General features: G+C 52.9%; 1 protein-coding gene across 2 annotated transcripts in view; it reads left to right on the top strand.

Annotated features, from left to right (window-relative positions):
* The window catches only part of LOC146839533 (glycerol kinase-like), an 88,009-nt gene that overhangs the window by 39,173 nt on the left and 32,833 nt on the right, over positions 1–16,003 (top strand). The window contains exon 1 of one of the 2 annotated variants that reach the window (XM_085651591.1): positions 5,792–5,959. The exons of the other annotated variant lie outside the window; for it this stretch is intronic. The gene's annotated coding sequence lies outside the window, so the exon portion shown is untranslated. Of the gene's footprint in view, positions 1–5,791; positions 5,960–16,003 lie in introns of those variants that run through there. 2 annotated transcript variants of the gene reach the window in all.

The following is a 16,003-nucleotide window of genomic DNA, read 5'->3' as shown; positions in this document are numbered from 1 at the left end:
AGGTAAGTCCCGCGGGGCAAGTTCAGTTCCACATCCCCCTACTCGCCAATGCCGTACCCGCCCTGGGTATTTGGTGTACCATTTCATAGGGCACTCCCAGGTATGACACTTAACCCAAACATGCGAGCACCCCGCTCCTAACTTGTGTAGAGAGGGTGCTCGTACCTTCCCACTGCATTAGAGATGGAATATACCCCGCTTTCTAGGGTCACAAACAGAGAGAAGGCAAAGACTAGGAGGACAAAAACAACATAAAGGTTTAGGGATGTTCCCCAGGAAGGCCATGCCCAACAGCCCTCACTGTGAGTTAGGCGGAGCAGCGAACCACATGGAGTTCTGCTCTGCCTGGTAATGACTGAGTAGGTTTTACGGGTGTGGGAGAACCAGACCTAATGTTACCGTGTGGTAATTCTGCATGGTAAAACTGCATAAGGCTTTGACTGCAGCAGCAGCCAAGCCTCAGTTCGCTTCTCTTCCCTACTCCCACCAAGGGTCTGTCTCACTCCACCACACCCAGAGGTCCCTCCATACTTGCTCGGAGGTGAATGAGAATTCTGTGTAGTTTTATGACATGAAAACTCAGACTCACACCGTAATTCCCCATTCCATGCGGTCTAACTTGTAACTGCATGGTACTGGCGTGGATTCACTATATGGTAACACAAAACTCATATGAGTCTTTACTGCACTCCCTGTATGTTAGACTTGACATCTTTTGGTGTGTTTCCTCTGAGTGTTTGCTTTCTGACCTGCCGGTTTTTGCTGGCTGGCTGCACACTTTTCTCACGGCTGATCAGTGGTAAAGTGCAAGTGCTCCTGTGGTAAAATGTGTTATGGATTGGTGTTTCCGTGATTGGATATTTGGTTTATGTGTCAGACCCTAGTAAAGTGCACTGAGTGTGCCAGGGCCTGTAAATAAAATGCTGTTGGTGGGCTGCAGCACTGAATTGTGCCACCCACACAAACAGCCCTTAAATGTAACTCTGGCCTGCCATTGCAGAGCCTGTGTGCAGTCTGGTACTGCCATATCAACCTGGCACGTGCACCCACATGCCAGGCCCTAACCTTCCCTTTTCTTACATGTCAGTCACCTCTAAGGTATGCCCAAGGACCCCCTGTGGGCAGGGTGCAGTGTATGTGAAAGGTAGGACATGCCCTGGTGTGTTTGGCATGTCCTGATAGTGAACTACTGTCAATTTTGTTTTTCACTGTTGCAAGGCTACCTGTTCCCCATAGGACAGAATGGGGAGCTTGTTTATAACATCTTATAAACATAACTGGCCCTGGGAACTAGGTGGGAAAATAAAGTTTAGTATGCCCGCACTCAGAATCGAAAGATGCATCTTTTAGTGAAGGTGATTTTTATATTCTTAGTTTGGAAATGCAATTTTTAGAAAGTAGGTATTTTCTTGCTCAGCCATCCAGCAGGCCTCTGCTGGGTTTGTGGATTGACTGTCTGGATTTTGGATGATAGGGGCTGGGGAGCAGCAGTGGCTCCGGATAGTCTAGGTGGGTCAGGAAAGGGCTGAATAGACCTGGGCTGCACCTCCTGCCAGGAAGCAACCCCAGAGAAGGCAGAACTGTTTTTGGCTGGGCACAGACACTCTCTGCCTGAGAGGACAAAGGATTTTGGGCTATAAAAAGTTGAGCCCAAACCCCTGAACTGTAGAACTCTTTTGGACCAAGAAGGAGAGTTGGAGAAGCTGTGAGGAGGAACTGCCACTTTGTTGTGTGCTTTGCTGTGTTGGCCCGTAGTGGCTGCTGCTGTCTTGGGCAGTGAAAGGACTGGACTGAACTTTCTGCAATCTAATTTTGTGAGTTTCTCCAAGGGCATGAGGTAGAGCTTGCCCCCTGTACAAGATGTCTCAGGCAAGAAAAGCAAAGACTTCAAGCTCCTCTGCCATCAGCACTGGGAACTATGTGTTTAGTGCTGCAACAGAAGAAAAAGCAACCTGATGCCGTCTACGACACCGCTGCCGACTCCGTGTCCTGAAGGCACTGCAGAGGGCACCGCTGCAATGCTGCGACCCTTTTCTCACCGACGACACCTGCTGACTCCGCCACCGAGCCGCTGCTCACACAGCGACCTGTGGGCACCCAGTCCACATTTCCTGGCGATGCCATCTTGGTATCCCCAACGACGCAGCTCCACGCCAAAATCGATGCCGCTGCTTGCACCGTGGTTCGAGGGTACTGCTCGTAAAGTTACACAACGCACCGCCCTCATCCCGCACCGCAGCGTTGGCCTAACGACGCCGGTGTCATCGATTCCAGTTTGTCAGCCGATGACAGCGCTTCAGCAACTATGCCGTCGCTGACTGCACCGTGACCTGCCAGCACCGCAACGAGCACCGCATCACTTCACACCGCAACCTGAGGGCATCGCACGCCACACCGCTGCACTTCACACCGCAGCACTAGACGTCTGCCGATGCCGGCGCTCTTGCCTTCAACCGCGAGGAGTTCGATCTGCAACACGTGTGACTTCAAGGGTCCGACGACTCCTGCATCGGCCTCCGGAACCGATGCCAGCGGACACCGTGCTTTCGTAAGCTCAACTAGAGGTCACCGACGCCCTTCATTTCTAAAGGTACTGTTTTGCTGGTCTTCCCGACATGGTAGCTGACCCGCGATGCCGCGGTCGGCCTGAACTGTTTGGATATGTGTGTTCACGACGCAGTGATAGCCCAGAGGGAGCTATTGACTTCAAGGAACTGTTTTTTAAGTATATATCGATGACTGAATATTTCTAAGTACTGTATCGTGCAGCCCCGTCTCGCAGGCAAACTGTGAGAAACCTCTGTATTTGGTTGGATCAGGTCATATCTAGGAAAGATCACGTCTCTTCAACTTGTGGTTCCTGTTTTGCCACCATGAGTGGTGTACTGAGGAAAGTTTTTCCTCGGCTGCCATTCTTTGCCAGGAAAACTCTGTGTCAAGCTTTAGTGCCTGATTGCGATCTTGGCGGACGGGTTCCTCCGTGCCAACAGTGACGGATATCCCGCCTGACGAAATATAAATCCCATAGGATATAATGTAATTTATATTTCGGTAGAAAAGATATCCGTCACCGTTGTGATGGAGAAACCCGTCTGCCGATATCTAACTCTGGCCCTTAGTCATGAGTCGGCTTGATTATGGTAATGCGCTGCTAGTAGCCGCCACTGACACCTTGTGTTCATAGTCCAGGTGGTGTAGAACACCGGTGCACGCCTGGATTGCAAGCTTCCTGCAGCCTCTCCCTCAGCCCCACGCTGAGAGCTTTACGCTTACACAGGAGGTGTTCTGTTTTTAAGATATGCTGTCTTACCCATAAGTCTCTTATGAGTAAGGGTCCCATTTTACTTATAGAGGAGGTTGAGATATTACTGTCCCGCTAGAAATCTCAGATCTTGCGACAAAGCCTGGCTGACTGTCCCCTGTATTTGTACGTCTAGATTTGGCGGGAGATCTTTCTCCTTCTCCCCTTCACCCGGGAATCAGCTTCCGGACTATATTCGCTCTTGTCCAGATTTTACCAAGTTAAAAAAACTCTTGAATGCTTGGCTGTTTTATTCAGCTACCTGGCCCTGTGTTGGAGAAGCGCCGAGATACATCTCCGTGTGTGAGTTGTTGTGCTATATTAAGTTATAATATTAGCATAACATAACACCTATAGTTACCTGTGCACTGTTGATCCTGCTCCCAGCAGTGAAAAAGTAAAAGGCAGATGTCACTTAGATCACACCTGTAGTTTTCTGCATTCACCTGTGCAGAGTTGGTCCTGGACCAGCAGTGAGAGGGTGAAAGGCAGACCTTACCTTGCTCGCACCTGTAGTTACCAGTATTCTCCGGTGCAGTGTTGATTCTGCACCAGCAGTGAGAGGGTTAAAGGCAGACCTTACTTAGTTCACACCTGTAGTTTACCTGTATACACCTGTGTAGAGTTAAGCCTGCGCCAGCAGTGAGAGGGTTAAAGGCAGACCTTACTTAGTTCACACCTGTAGTTTACCTGTTTTCACCTGTGTAGAGTTAAGCCTGCGCCAGCAGTGAAAGGCTTAAAGGCAGACCTTACTTTGTTCACACCTGTAGTTTACCTGTATTCACCTGTGTAGAGTTAAGCCTGCGCCAGCAGTGAGAGGGTTAAAGGCAGACCTTACTTTGTTCACACCTGTAGTTTACCTGTATTCACCTGTGTAGAGTTAAGCCTGTGCCAGCAGTGAGAGGGTTAAAGGCAGACCTTACTTTGTTCACACCTGTAGTTTACCTGTATTCACCTGTGTAGAGTTAAGCCTGCGCCAGCAGTGAGAGGGTTAAAGGCAGACCTTACTTTGTTCACACCTGTAGTTTACCTGTATTCACCTGTGTAGAGTTAAGCCTGCGCCAGCAGTGAGAGGGTTAAAGGCAGACCTTACCTTGCTCGCACCTGTAGTTACCAGTATTCTCCGGTGCAGTGTTGATTCTGCACCAGCAGTGAGAGGGTTAAAGGCAGACCTTACTTAGTTCACACCTGTAGTTTACCTGTATACACCTGTGTAGAGTTAAGCCTGCGCCAGCAGTGAGAGGGTTAAAGGCAGACCTTACTTAGTTCACACCTGTAGTTTACCTGTTTTCACCTGTGTAGCGTTAAGCCTGCGCCAGCAGTGAGAGGGTTAAAGGCAGACCTTACTTAGTTCACACCTGTAGTTTACCTGTTTTCACCTGTGTAGAGTTAAGCCTGCGCCAGCAGTGAAAGGCTTAAAGGCAGACCTTACTTTGTTCACACCTGTAGTTTACCTGTATTCACCTGTGTAGAGTTAAGCCTGCGCCAGCAGTGAGAGGGTTAAAGGCAGACCTTACTTTGTTCACACCTGTAGTTTACCTGTATTCACCTGTGTAGAGTTAAGCCTGTGCCAGCAGTGAGAGGGTTAAAGGCAGACCTTACTTTGTTCACACCTGTAGTTTACCTGTATTCACCTGTGTAGAGTTAAGCCTGCGCCAGCAGTGAGAGGGTTAAAGGCAGACCTTACTTAGTTCACACCTGTAGTTTACCTGTTTTCACCTGTGTAGCATTAAGCCTGCACCAGCAGTGAGAGGGTTAAAGGCAGACCTTACTTAGTTCACACCTGTAGTTTACCTGTTTTCACCTGTGTAGAGTTAAGCCTGCGCCAGCAGTGAAAGGCTTAAAGGCAGACCTTACTTTGTTCACACCTGTAGTTTACCTGTATTCACCTGTGTAGAGTTAAGCCTGCGCCAGCAGTGAGAGGGTTAAAGGCAGACCTTACTTTGTTCACACCTGTAGTTTACCTGTATTCACCTGTGTAGAGTTAAGCCTGCGCCAGCAGTGAGAGGGTTAAAGGCAGACCACACTTTGTTCACACCTGTAGTTGACCTGTTTTCACCTGTGTAGATTTAAGCCTGCGCCAGCAGTGAGAGGGTTAAAGGCAGACCACACTTTGTTCACACCTGTAGTTTACCTGTATTCACCTGTGTAGAGTTAAGCCTGCGCCAGCAGTGAAAGGGTGAAAGGCAGACCTTACTTTGTTCACACCTGTAGTTTACCTGTTTTCACCTGTGTAGAGTTAAGCCTGCGCCAGCAGTGAGAGGGTTAAAGGCAGGCCTTACTTTGTTCACACCTGTAGTTTACCTGTATTCACCTGTGTACAGTTAAGCCTGCGCCAGCAGTGAGAGGGTTAAAATCAGGCTTCACTCAGAATACACCTATAATTAGCTGTGTTCACCTTCATTCACCTGTGCAGCTCTGCTCCCGCGCCAGCAGTGAAAGGGTTACAGGGAAAGGGGAGCCGGCCAGGCGTCGGACACACCCTCCCTCGGTGCAAAGACCGTTTCCACGTGTCACACAGTGCGTGTGCCGAGCCTCCGTGACGCCGGCACCAGAGCCTGTCCCTGCGGTGACCTGTACGGGGGGCTTGAGGGGACCCTAGGCCGTGCCGCCCTGTGCCAGCTCCGAGGGGCGCCCGGCGGAGGGAGGAAGTCTCAGGTAAGGGGGCGGTGGTGTGGGGGAAGCGGATTCTGACACCTTAAAACCCCCTGAGGGAATGGGTGCCCGGCACGTGACCACAGGTGGACTTTATCCTATAGAGAAGCCTGGCAGCCTGGGCCCCTGGAGAACCGCTGTGGCAGGAGCTACTTCCGGGGTGCATGGGTGCAGTTACGCAGCTCACTGTCCGCTTCAGTGCGCTTGGCTGAGGCGAGGCACTTTATGACGCTTTCTGCTGTTGGTGTTAGGTACTCGGCGCTGGCCCTCGTGTCATTGCTCTAATGGTACATGTGTGCATCGGTTACCATGGTTTTACAGCCCTCTCTCTGCAGCGCCCCCTGCTGTAAAGTGCAGTCGGTAGGCTTTGTAAACAGTGTTGAAAAGGCACTTCTTTAATTGAAAGGCAGAGTGCCTGCACTTTTCAGCAATGATGACGTGCTCTCAATGAGGGAGTACTGACAATTCTTGGGGGCAAACAGGTGCTCTAAAGAGTGAGTACCCGCTCCGGTAAAGCACTGTTTGTGAGTGACGCCTGGCACCAGTGAAGCCACGGGTGATCAATGCCAGCGCCGAGAAGCAGGCGCCGTGCCAGCGCCGCCGAGGACCTTGTGGGGTCCGATACATGCGACCTTTATCTCACACTCATGTAATATAACTGACACATCCTTCCGATACGCGCACAAGAAGTCAGTGTCAAAGAAATCCATCGATGGGAAAAACACACCATGTGTCGGGTTTATCCCTTGAAATGACTCATTCGTGTTGTGGCAGCAGGGTTTTCAAAGAGGGCGAGGTCAGGCCGGCTGGAGACACCCGTGTGGTGGAAGACAGCACCGCGGTCTGTGCAGCACGGCAGTGCGGGGGCGGGGCTGTAACTCTGAACCGCGAGGGGTGTGTGGGCCCAGGCCTATCCCCGGCCTACTGCTGATGAGCACTTCAAACCCAGCCCCTCTGGCACTTCCGTGCCAGGCCTGGACTCTCCTCCGCTGCAATAAACCACGATTCGGACTGCACGCGGCACTGGCGCAAGGTATCAACCCACAGCACTGGCACAGAGTCTGAGCCCACAGCACTGGCACAGAGTCTGAGCCCACAGCACTGGCACAGAGTCTGAGCCCACAGCACTGGCACAAAGCCTGAGCCCACAGCACTGGCACAGAGTCTGAGCCCGCAGCACTGGCACAACTTGTGAGCCCACAGCACGGGCACAGAGTCTGAGCCCACAGCACTGGCACAGAGTCTGAGCCCACAGCACTGGCACAACGTCTGAGCCCACAGCACTGGCACAAAGTCTGAGCCCACAGTCCCGCAGCACTGGCACAACGTGTGAGCCCCCAGCACTGGCACAAAGTCTGAGCCCACAGCACTGGCACAAAGTCTGAGCCCACAGCACTGGCACAACGTGTGAGCCCGCAGCACTGGCACAACGTGTGAGCCCGCAGCACTGGCACAAAGTGTGAGCCCACGGCATTGGCACAACGTGTGAGCCCGCAGCACTGGCACAAAGTGTGAGCCCGCAGCCCTGGCACAAAGTCTGAGCCCACAGCACTGGCAAAAAGTGTGAGCCCACAGCACTGGCACAAAGTCTGAGCCCACAGTCCCGCAGCACTGGCATAGAGTCTGAGCCCACAGCACTGGCACAGAGTCTGAGCCCACAGCACTGGCACAGAGTCTGAGCCCACAGCATTGGCACAAAGTCTGAGCCCACAGTCCCGCAGCACTGGCACAAAGTCTGAGCCCACAGCACTGGCACAGTCTGAGCCCACAGCCCCACAGCACTGGCACAAAGTCTGAGCCCACAGCACTGGCACAAAGTCTGAGCCCGCAGCACTGGCCCAGAGTCTGAGCCCACAGCACTGGCACAGAGTCTGAGCCCACAGCACTGGCACAAAGTCTGAGCCCGCAGCACTGGCACAAAGTATGAGCCCACAGCACTGGCGCAAGGTATGAGCCCATATCACTGGCACAGAGTCTGAGCCCACAGCACTGGCACAGAGTCTGAGCCCACAGGCCAACAGCACTGGCACAGAGTCTGAGCCCACAGTCCCGCAGCACTAGCACAAAGTGTGCGCCCACATCACTGGCACAGAGTCTGAGCCCACAGCACTGGCACAGAGTCTGAGCCCACAGTCCCGCAGCACTGGCACAAAGTGTGCGCCCACATCACTGGCACAAAGTCTGAGCACACAGCACTGGCACAGAGTCTGAGCCCACAGCCCAACAGCACTGGCACAGAGTCTGAGCCCGCAGCACTGGCACAAAGTGTGAGCCCACCGCACGGGCAGAGAGTCTGAGCCCACAGCACTGGCACAGAGTCTGAGCCCACAGCACTGGCACAGAGTCTGAGCCCGCAGCACTGGCACAGAGTCTGAGCCCGCAGCACTGGCAGAGTCTGAGCCCGCAGCACTGGCACAGAGTCTGAGCCCGCAGCACTGGCACAGAGTCTGAGCCCACAGCACTGGCGCAAGGTATGCGCCCACAGCACTGGCACAAAGTGTGAGCCCCCAGCTCTGGCACAAAGTGTGAGCCCCCAGCTCTGGCACAAAGTGTGAGCCCACAGCACTGGCACAAAGTGTGAGCCCCCAGCTCTGGCACAAAGTGTGAGCCCCCAGCTCTGGCACAAAGTGTGAGCCCACAGCACTGGCACAAAGTGTGAGCCCACAGCACTGGCACAAAGTGTGAGCCACATCCCCACAGCACTAGCAGAGCATCTGAGCCCACTCTTCGCCTCCTTCTGTGCTGTGACACTCTCCCCCTCCTTCTGTGCTGTTGGCACTCTCCGCCTCCTCCTGTGCTGTGACACTCTCCCCCTCCTTCTGTGCTGTGACACTCTCCGCCTCCTTCTGTGCTGTGACACTCTCTCCCTCCTTCTGTGCTGTGACACTCTCCCCCTCCTTCTGTGCTGTGACACTCTCCCCCTCCTTCTGTGCTGTGACACTCTCCGCCTCCTTCTGTGCTGTGACACTCTTCACCTCCTTCTGTGCGGTGACACTCTCCGCCTCCTTCTGTGCTGTGACACTCTCCCCCTCCTTCTGTGCTGTGACACTCTCCGCCTCCTTCTGTGCTGTGACCCTCTCCCCCTCCTTCTGTGCTGTGACACTCTCCGCCTCCTTCTGTGCGGTGACACTCTCTGCCTCCTTCTGTGCCACTCTCCGCCTCCTTCTGTGCTGTGACACTCTCTGCCTCCTTCTGTGCTGTGACACTTTCCGCCTCCTTCTCTGCGGTGACACTCTCCGCCTCCTTCTCTGCGGTGACACTCTCCGCCTCCTTCTCTGCGGTGACACTCTCCGCCTCCTTCTCTGCTGTTCACACTCTAAACCTCCTATCGTGCTGTGGCACTCTCCTCCTCCTTCTGTGCTGTGACACTCTCTGCCTCCTTCTGTGCTGTGACACTCTCTGCCTCCTTCTGTGCTGTGACACTCTCTGCCTCCTTCTGTGCTGTGACACTCTCCGCCTCCTTCTGTGCTGTGACACTCTCCCCCTTATTCTGTGCTGTGGCACTCCCTGCGTCCTTCTGTGCTGTGCCACTCTCAGCCTCCTTCTGTGCTGTGGCACTCTCTACCTACTTCTGTGCTGTGACGCTCTCAGCCTCCTTCTGTGCTGTGACACTCTCTGCCTCCTGTGCTGTGACACTCTCCGCCTCCCTCTGTGCTGTGACGCTCTCTGCCTCCTTCTGTGCTGTGACACTCTCTGCCTCCTTCTGTGCTGTGACACTCTCTGCCTCCTTCTGTGCTGTGACACTCTCCGCCTCCTTCTGTGCTGTGACACTCTCTGCCTCCTTCTGTGCTGTGACACTCTCCGCCTCCTTCTGTGCGGTGACACTCTCTGCCTCCTTCTGTGCTGTGACACTCTCCGCCTCCTTCTGTGCTGTGACACTCTCTGCCTCCTTCTGTGCGGTGATACTCTCCGCCTCCTTCTGTGCTGTGACACTCTCTGCCTCCTTCTGTGCTGTGACACTCTCTGCCTCCTTCTGTGCTGTGACACTCTCCGCCTCCTTCTGTGCTGTGACACTCTCTGCCTCCTTCTGTGCTGTGACACTCTCCGCCTCCTTCTGTGCGGTGACACTCTCCGCCTCCTTCTTTGCTGTGACACTCCCTGCCTCCTTCTGTGCTGTGACGCTCTCAGCCTCCTTCTGTGCTGTGACACTCTCTGCCTCCTTCTGTGCTGTGACACTCTCTGCCTCCTTCTGTGCTGTGACGCTCTCAGCCTCCTTCTGTGCTGTGGCACTCTCTACCTACTTCTGTGCTGTGACACTCTAAACCTCCTTCTGTGCGGTGACACTCTCCGCCTCCTTCTGTGCTGTGACACTCTCTGCCTCCTTCTGTGCTGTGACGCTCTCAGCCTCCTTCTGTGCTGTGGCACTCTCTACCTACTTCTGTGCTGTGACACTCTAAACCTCCTTCTGTGCGGTGACACTCTCCGCCTCCTTCTGTGCTGTGACACTCTCTGCCTCCTTCTGTGCTGTGACGCTCTCAGCCTCCTTCTGTGCTGTGGCACTCTCTACCTACTTCTGTGCTGTGACACTCTAAACCTCCTTCTGTGCGGTGACACTCTCCGCCTCCTTCTGTGCTGTGACACTCTCTGCCTCCTTCTGTGCTGTGACGCTCTCAGCCTCCTTCTGTGCTGTGGCACTCTCTGCCTCCTTCTGTGCTGTGACACTCTCTGCCTCCTTCTGTGCTGTGACACTCTCTGCCTCCTGTGCTGTGACACTCTCCGCCTCCCTCTGTGCTGTGACGCTCTCTGCCTCCTTCTGTGCTGTGACACTCTCTGCCTCCTTCTGTGCTGTGACACTCTCTGCCTCCTTCTGTGCTGTGACACTCTCTGCCTCCTTCTGTGCTGTGACACTCTCCGCCTCCTTCTGTGCTGTGACACTCTCTGCCTCCTTCTGTGCTGTGACACTCTCCGCCTCCTTCTGTGCGGTGACACTCTCCGCCTCCTTCTTTGCTGTGACACTCCCTGCCTCCTTCTGTGCTGTGACACTCTCCGCCTCTTTCTGTGCGGTGACACTCTCTGCCTCCTTCTGTGCTGTGACACTCTCTGCCTCCTTCTGTGCTGTGATGCTCTCAGCCTCCTTCTGTGCTGTGACGCTCTCAGCCTCCTTCTGTGCGGCGACACTCTCCGCCTCCTTCTGTGCTGTAACACTCTCACCCTTCTTCTGTGCTGTGACACTCTCAGCTTCCTTTCATTCTGTGGCTCTCTCTGCCTCCTTCTGTGCTGTGACACTCTCCACCTCCTTTCATTCTGTGGCTCTCTCTGCCTCCTTCTGTGCTGTGACACTCTCCACCTCCTTTTATTCTGTGGCTCTCTCTGCCGCCTTCTGTGCTGTGACACTCTCTGCCTCCTTCTGTGCTGTGACACTCTCAGCATCCTTTCATTCTGTGGCTCTCTCTGCCTCCTTCTGTGCTGTGACACTCTCCGCTTCCTCTGTGCTGTGGCACTCTTCACCTCCATTCTGTGTTGTGGATGTCCCACTCTAAACTTTTTTCCTTTGGTGCTGTCACACTCTAAACCTCCTTTCAAGCTATGGCACTCTCAGCCTCCTTCTCTGCTGTCACTCTCTAAACCTCCTTTAATGCTGTGTATCTTGCAGCCTCGTTCTCTGCTGTCCACACTCTAATCACCCTTTCATGCTGTGGCACTCTCAGCCTCCTTCTCTGCTGTTCACACTCTAAACCTCCAAGCATGCTCTGGCACTCTCAGCCTCCTTCTATGCTTTCACCCGTTAAACCTCCTTTCATGCCATGGCGCTCTCAGCCTCCTTCTCTGCTATGACACTCTAAACCTCCTATAATGCTGTAGCACTCTCGGCCACCTGCAGTGCAGTCACACACTAATCTTCCTTTTATGCTGTGGCTCTCCCAGCCTCCTTCTCTACTGTTCACACTCTAAACCTCCTTTCATGCCGTGGCACTCTCTGCCTCCTTCTCTACTGTTCACACTCTAAACCTTCTTTCATGCTGTGGCACTCTCGGCCTCTTTCGGTGCTGTTCCCCCTCTAAACCTCCTCTCATGCTGTGACACTCTCGGCCACCTTTGGTGCTATTCACACTCTAAACTTCCTTTCATGCTGTGGCATTCTCAGCCTCCTTCTCTGCTGTTGCACTCTAAGCCTCATTTAATGCTGTGGCACTCTCAGCCTCCTTCTCTTAGTGTTCACACTCTAAACCTCCTTTCACGCCATGGCACTCTCGGCTGCCTTCTCTGCTGTCACACTCTAAATCTGCTATCATGCTGTGGCACTCTCGGCTACCTTTGATGTTGTCACACTCTAAACCTCCTATTATGCTGTGGCACTCGGCATCCTTCGGTGCTGTCGCACTCTAAGCCTCCTTTCATGCTGTGGCACTCTCGGCCTCCTTCTCTGCCGTCACTCTCTAAACCTCCTTTCATGCTGTGGCTCTCGCAGCCTCCTTCTCTGCTGTTCACACTCTAAAACTCCTTTCATGCTGTGGCACTCTTGTCCTCCTTCTGTGCTGTCACACTCTAAACCTCCTTATCATGCTGTGGCCTACTTGTTAGAACTGGGGGTCTCTAGTTGGCAATGGTTTGCACCTCTGTCCAAATAGGGACCCTTGCTTCTAGTCAGGGAAAGGGGGCTTCACTCCTAAAACAACCCCTGCTCACCCCCTTGGTAGCCTGGTACGAGCAGACAGGCTTATCTCGGAGGCAGTGTGTAAAGCATTTGTGAACACCAACAGTAACACAGTGAAAACACTACAAATGGACACCACACCAGTTTGGAATAATAAGTATTCTTTATCTAAACAAAACCAAACGGCAAAAACCCACAATACAGTATTAAAAATAAGACTTTCAAATGGTAGAAATAGTTCAGTTCAATGCAAGTTGTAAATGCAACACTTTTCCAACAAAGTACCTTAGATGCGTCACACAAAATAAACAAAAGGGTCCCAGGGAAGGCGAAGCATCAGTTCCTTGCTTCGGAGAAAACGGCGCACCTGTTCCTTACTGCAGCTCAGGGGAGGCGATGCGTCAGTTCCTTGCCAGAGAGGAGGAGATGCGTCAGTTTCTTACTGCGTTCCGGTTACGATGCGACAAGATGGCGCCTCGATGCGATGCGATGATCCGGTGCAATGGGATAAAGTGGTGGTTGATGCGATGCGACGATCCGGTCCGATGCGTGAACTTTTGCAGCCACACGTCAGGCGCTGCGATGATTTCGGTGATGAGTTGGGACACGGTGTAAATGCGGCGCGCTTCTTCATCGTTGCGTCGGCTTCCAGCTTCCACCTCCCAGCGACAGACAGTCTCTAGAGGTCCTGAACAGCAGCAGGCACCTCTCTGGAGGTTAGAATTCCCAGCAAGGAAATTCAGGGGAGCTGGTGGTGAAGTCTTTGTGTCCCTGAGACTTCAGACAGGAGGCAAGCTCAATTTCAATCCCTTGGAGATCTTCCTCAAGATGACAAAGCAAACAACAAGTAACCACTGCAGGCAAACCCAAACAGCAAACAGCACAGGGGCAGTAATCCTCCTTCAGCTTCTCCGGTTTCTTCTCCTTGGCAAAGGTTCCTCTTGATTTCCCAGAAGTGATCTAAAGTTCTGGGGTCTGGGTCCCCCTTTTTATACACACAAATCCTTTGTCTCTGAAGGCAGAGAGTGTCTGTACCCAGCCAAAACCAGTCCTGTCCTATCTGGTGCAGCTTCCTGGCAGGAGGTGGAGACAGAATTTTTGAAAGAAGACCTGGCTCAGGAAGGTGAAAGGAAATCTCCCCCTACTCTAAATTAAACCCAGGTCCCTTTCAGCCCAGCCCTGATTCATCCAACTGCTGGAGCCACAGCCCTCTCCCAGCTCCTGTCACTCACAACCCAGACATGCAATACACAACCCTAGCAGAGGCACACTGGATAGTTAGGTAGTGGTATTTTTAAACACAGAATGTTAAAATTACCCACACTAAAAGATACACTTTAACACTCTGAGTTCAGGCATATTAACTTTATTTTCCTATCTTGTTCCCTGGGTCAGTTATGTTTATAAGGTGTTATAATCAAACTGCCCATTCTGGCCTATGGGAACAGATAGCCTTGCAATAGTGAAAAACGAAATCGGCAGTATTTCACTATCAGGACATGCCACACACACCAGGGCATGTCCTACCTTTCACATACAACACACCCTGCCCACAGGGGTACCCTGGGCCTACTATAGGGGTGACTAACATGCAGAAAAGGGAAGGTTTAGGTACTGTCAAGTGGGCGCTCTTGCCAAGTCAACATGGCAGTCCCAGACTGCACACAGGCTTTGCAATGGCAGGCCTGAGCCACATTTTACAAGCTGCTTCTGTGGGTGGCACAATCAGTGCTGCAAGCCCACCAGCAGCATTTGATGTACAGGCCATGGGAACACATGGTGCACTATACTAGGGTCTGACAAGTAAATCAAATAACCAATCATGGAATCACTAATCCATACAACAATTTACAATAGGGAGCACTTGTACTTTGGCACTGAACAGCAGTGACAAAGTGCCCAAAGCATCTAGACTAACAAACACAGATGAGGCAACAGCAAAAAGTGGAAGGGAGACTCACGCTAATGGTGCCAAGTCTAACATGTGTCCCCTCCAGCTGAAATGTGGGGGGAACTACCCTACCCCAGGGAGTTCTCATCACTAAGGCAGAAAAATCTGGACAGACCGTCAGCATTGGCATGATCTGTACCAGGGCGATGTTCCACCGTGAAGTCCATACCCTGTAGAGAAATGGACCACCTCAACAGCTTTGGATTCTCACCCCTCATCTGCATCAACCATCTGAGGGGCCTGTGGTCTGTCTGAACCCGGAAGTGAGTCCCAAACAAGTATGGTCTCAACTTCTTCAGTGCCCAGACCACAGCAAATGCCTCACGCTCAATCGCACCCCACCTCTGTTCCCATGGAATTAACCGCCTACTGATGAAGGCTACAGGTTGGTCTAGGTCCTCCTCATTCATCTGTCAGAGCACAGCCCCCACACCATGCTCTGAAGCCTCCGTCTGCATAATGAATTCCTTCGAGAAGTTGGGCGCCTGAAGCACGAGCGCCGTGCACATGGCAGATTTCAGGGCATCAAAAGCTTGCTGGCAGGCATCAGTCCAGTTCACAATCTTTGGCTGCTTCTTAGAAGTCAGCTCTGTCAAGGGTGCAAAAATGCTGCCATACCCCTTGACAAACCTCCTGTAATACCCTGTGAGTCCTAAAAAGGCTCTCACCTCTGTCTGGGTCTTGGGAGGTTCCCAAGCCAGAATGGTATCAATTCTGGGCTGTAGGGGCGCCACCTGGCCGCTCCCAACCTGGTGTTCCAAGTACACCACAGAACCCTGCCCGATCTGGCACTTACTCGCCTTGATTGTCAGGCCTACCCTCTGCAGCACCTTTAACACTTCCCAGAGGTGGTGCAGATGTTCCTCCCAAGTGGCACTGAACACTGCAATGTCATCCAGGTAGGCGGCACTAAAATCCTCAAGTCCAGCCAACACCTGGTTGACCAGCCTCTGAAAGGTGGCAGGGGCATTCGTCATCCCAAAGGGCATCACCCGGAATTGGTAGTGCCCATCTGGTGTGTAGAATGATGACCTCTCTCGGGCCCCATCAGTTAAGGCGATCTGCCAGTACCTAGACGTTAGATCAAACGTACTGAGGTACTGTGCAGCCCCTAACCGATCAATGAGCTCATCAGCTCTGGGGATGGGGTGCGCTTCAGTCCAGGTGACTGAATTGAGCCCTCAGTAGTCCACACAGAACCGGAGTTCTGGTGTGGCACCAGATGCGACAGCCTTTGGGACCAAGACCACTGGGCTGGTCCAAGAGCTGTTTGAGTACTCAATCAACCCTAGCGGTAACATCTTGGAGATCTCCTCCCTGATGCAAGCTCTGACCCTGTCAGTCACTCTGTAAATCTTATGTTTTACTGGAGGACTGTCCCCAGTGTCCACATAATGGACACACCACTGAGTGACACCAGGGGTCAGGGAGAACAGGTCAGGAAACTGTCCCAACAGTTGGCAACAGTCATTCTGCTGCTCAGGGGTCAGGGCGGTAGAGA

The sequence above is a fragment of the Triturus cristatus genome, chromosome 4_1, assembly GCF_964204655.1.
Source record: "Triturus cristatus chromosome 4_1, aTriCri1.1, whole genome shotgun sequence".
Taxonomy (NCBI): domain Eukaryota; kingdom Metazoa; phylum Chordata; class Amphibia; order Caudata; family Salamandridae; genus Triturus; species Triturus cristatus.
This window is presented reverse-complemented; position numbering and strand designations above follow the sequence as displayed.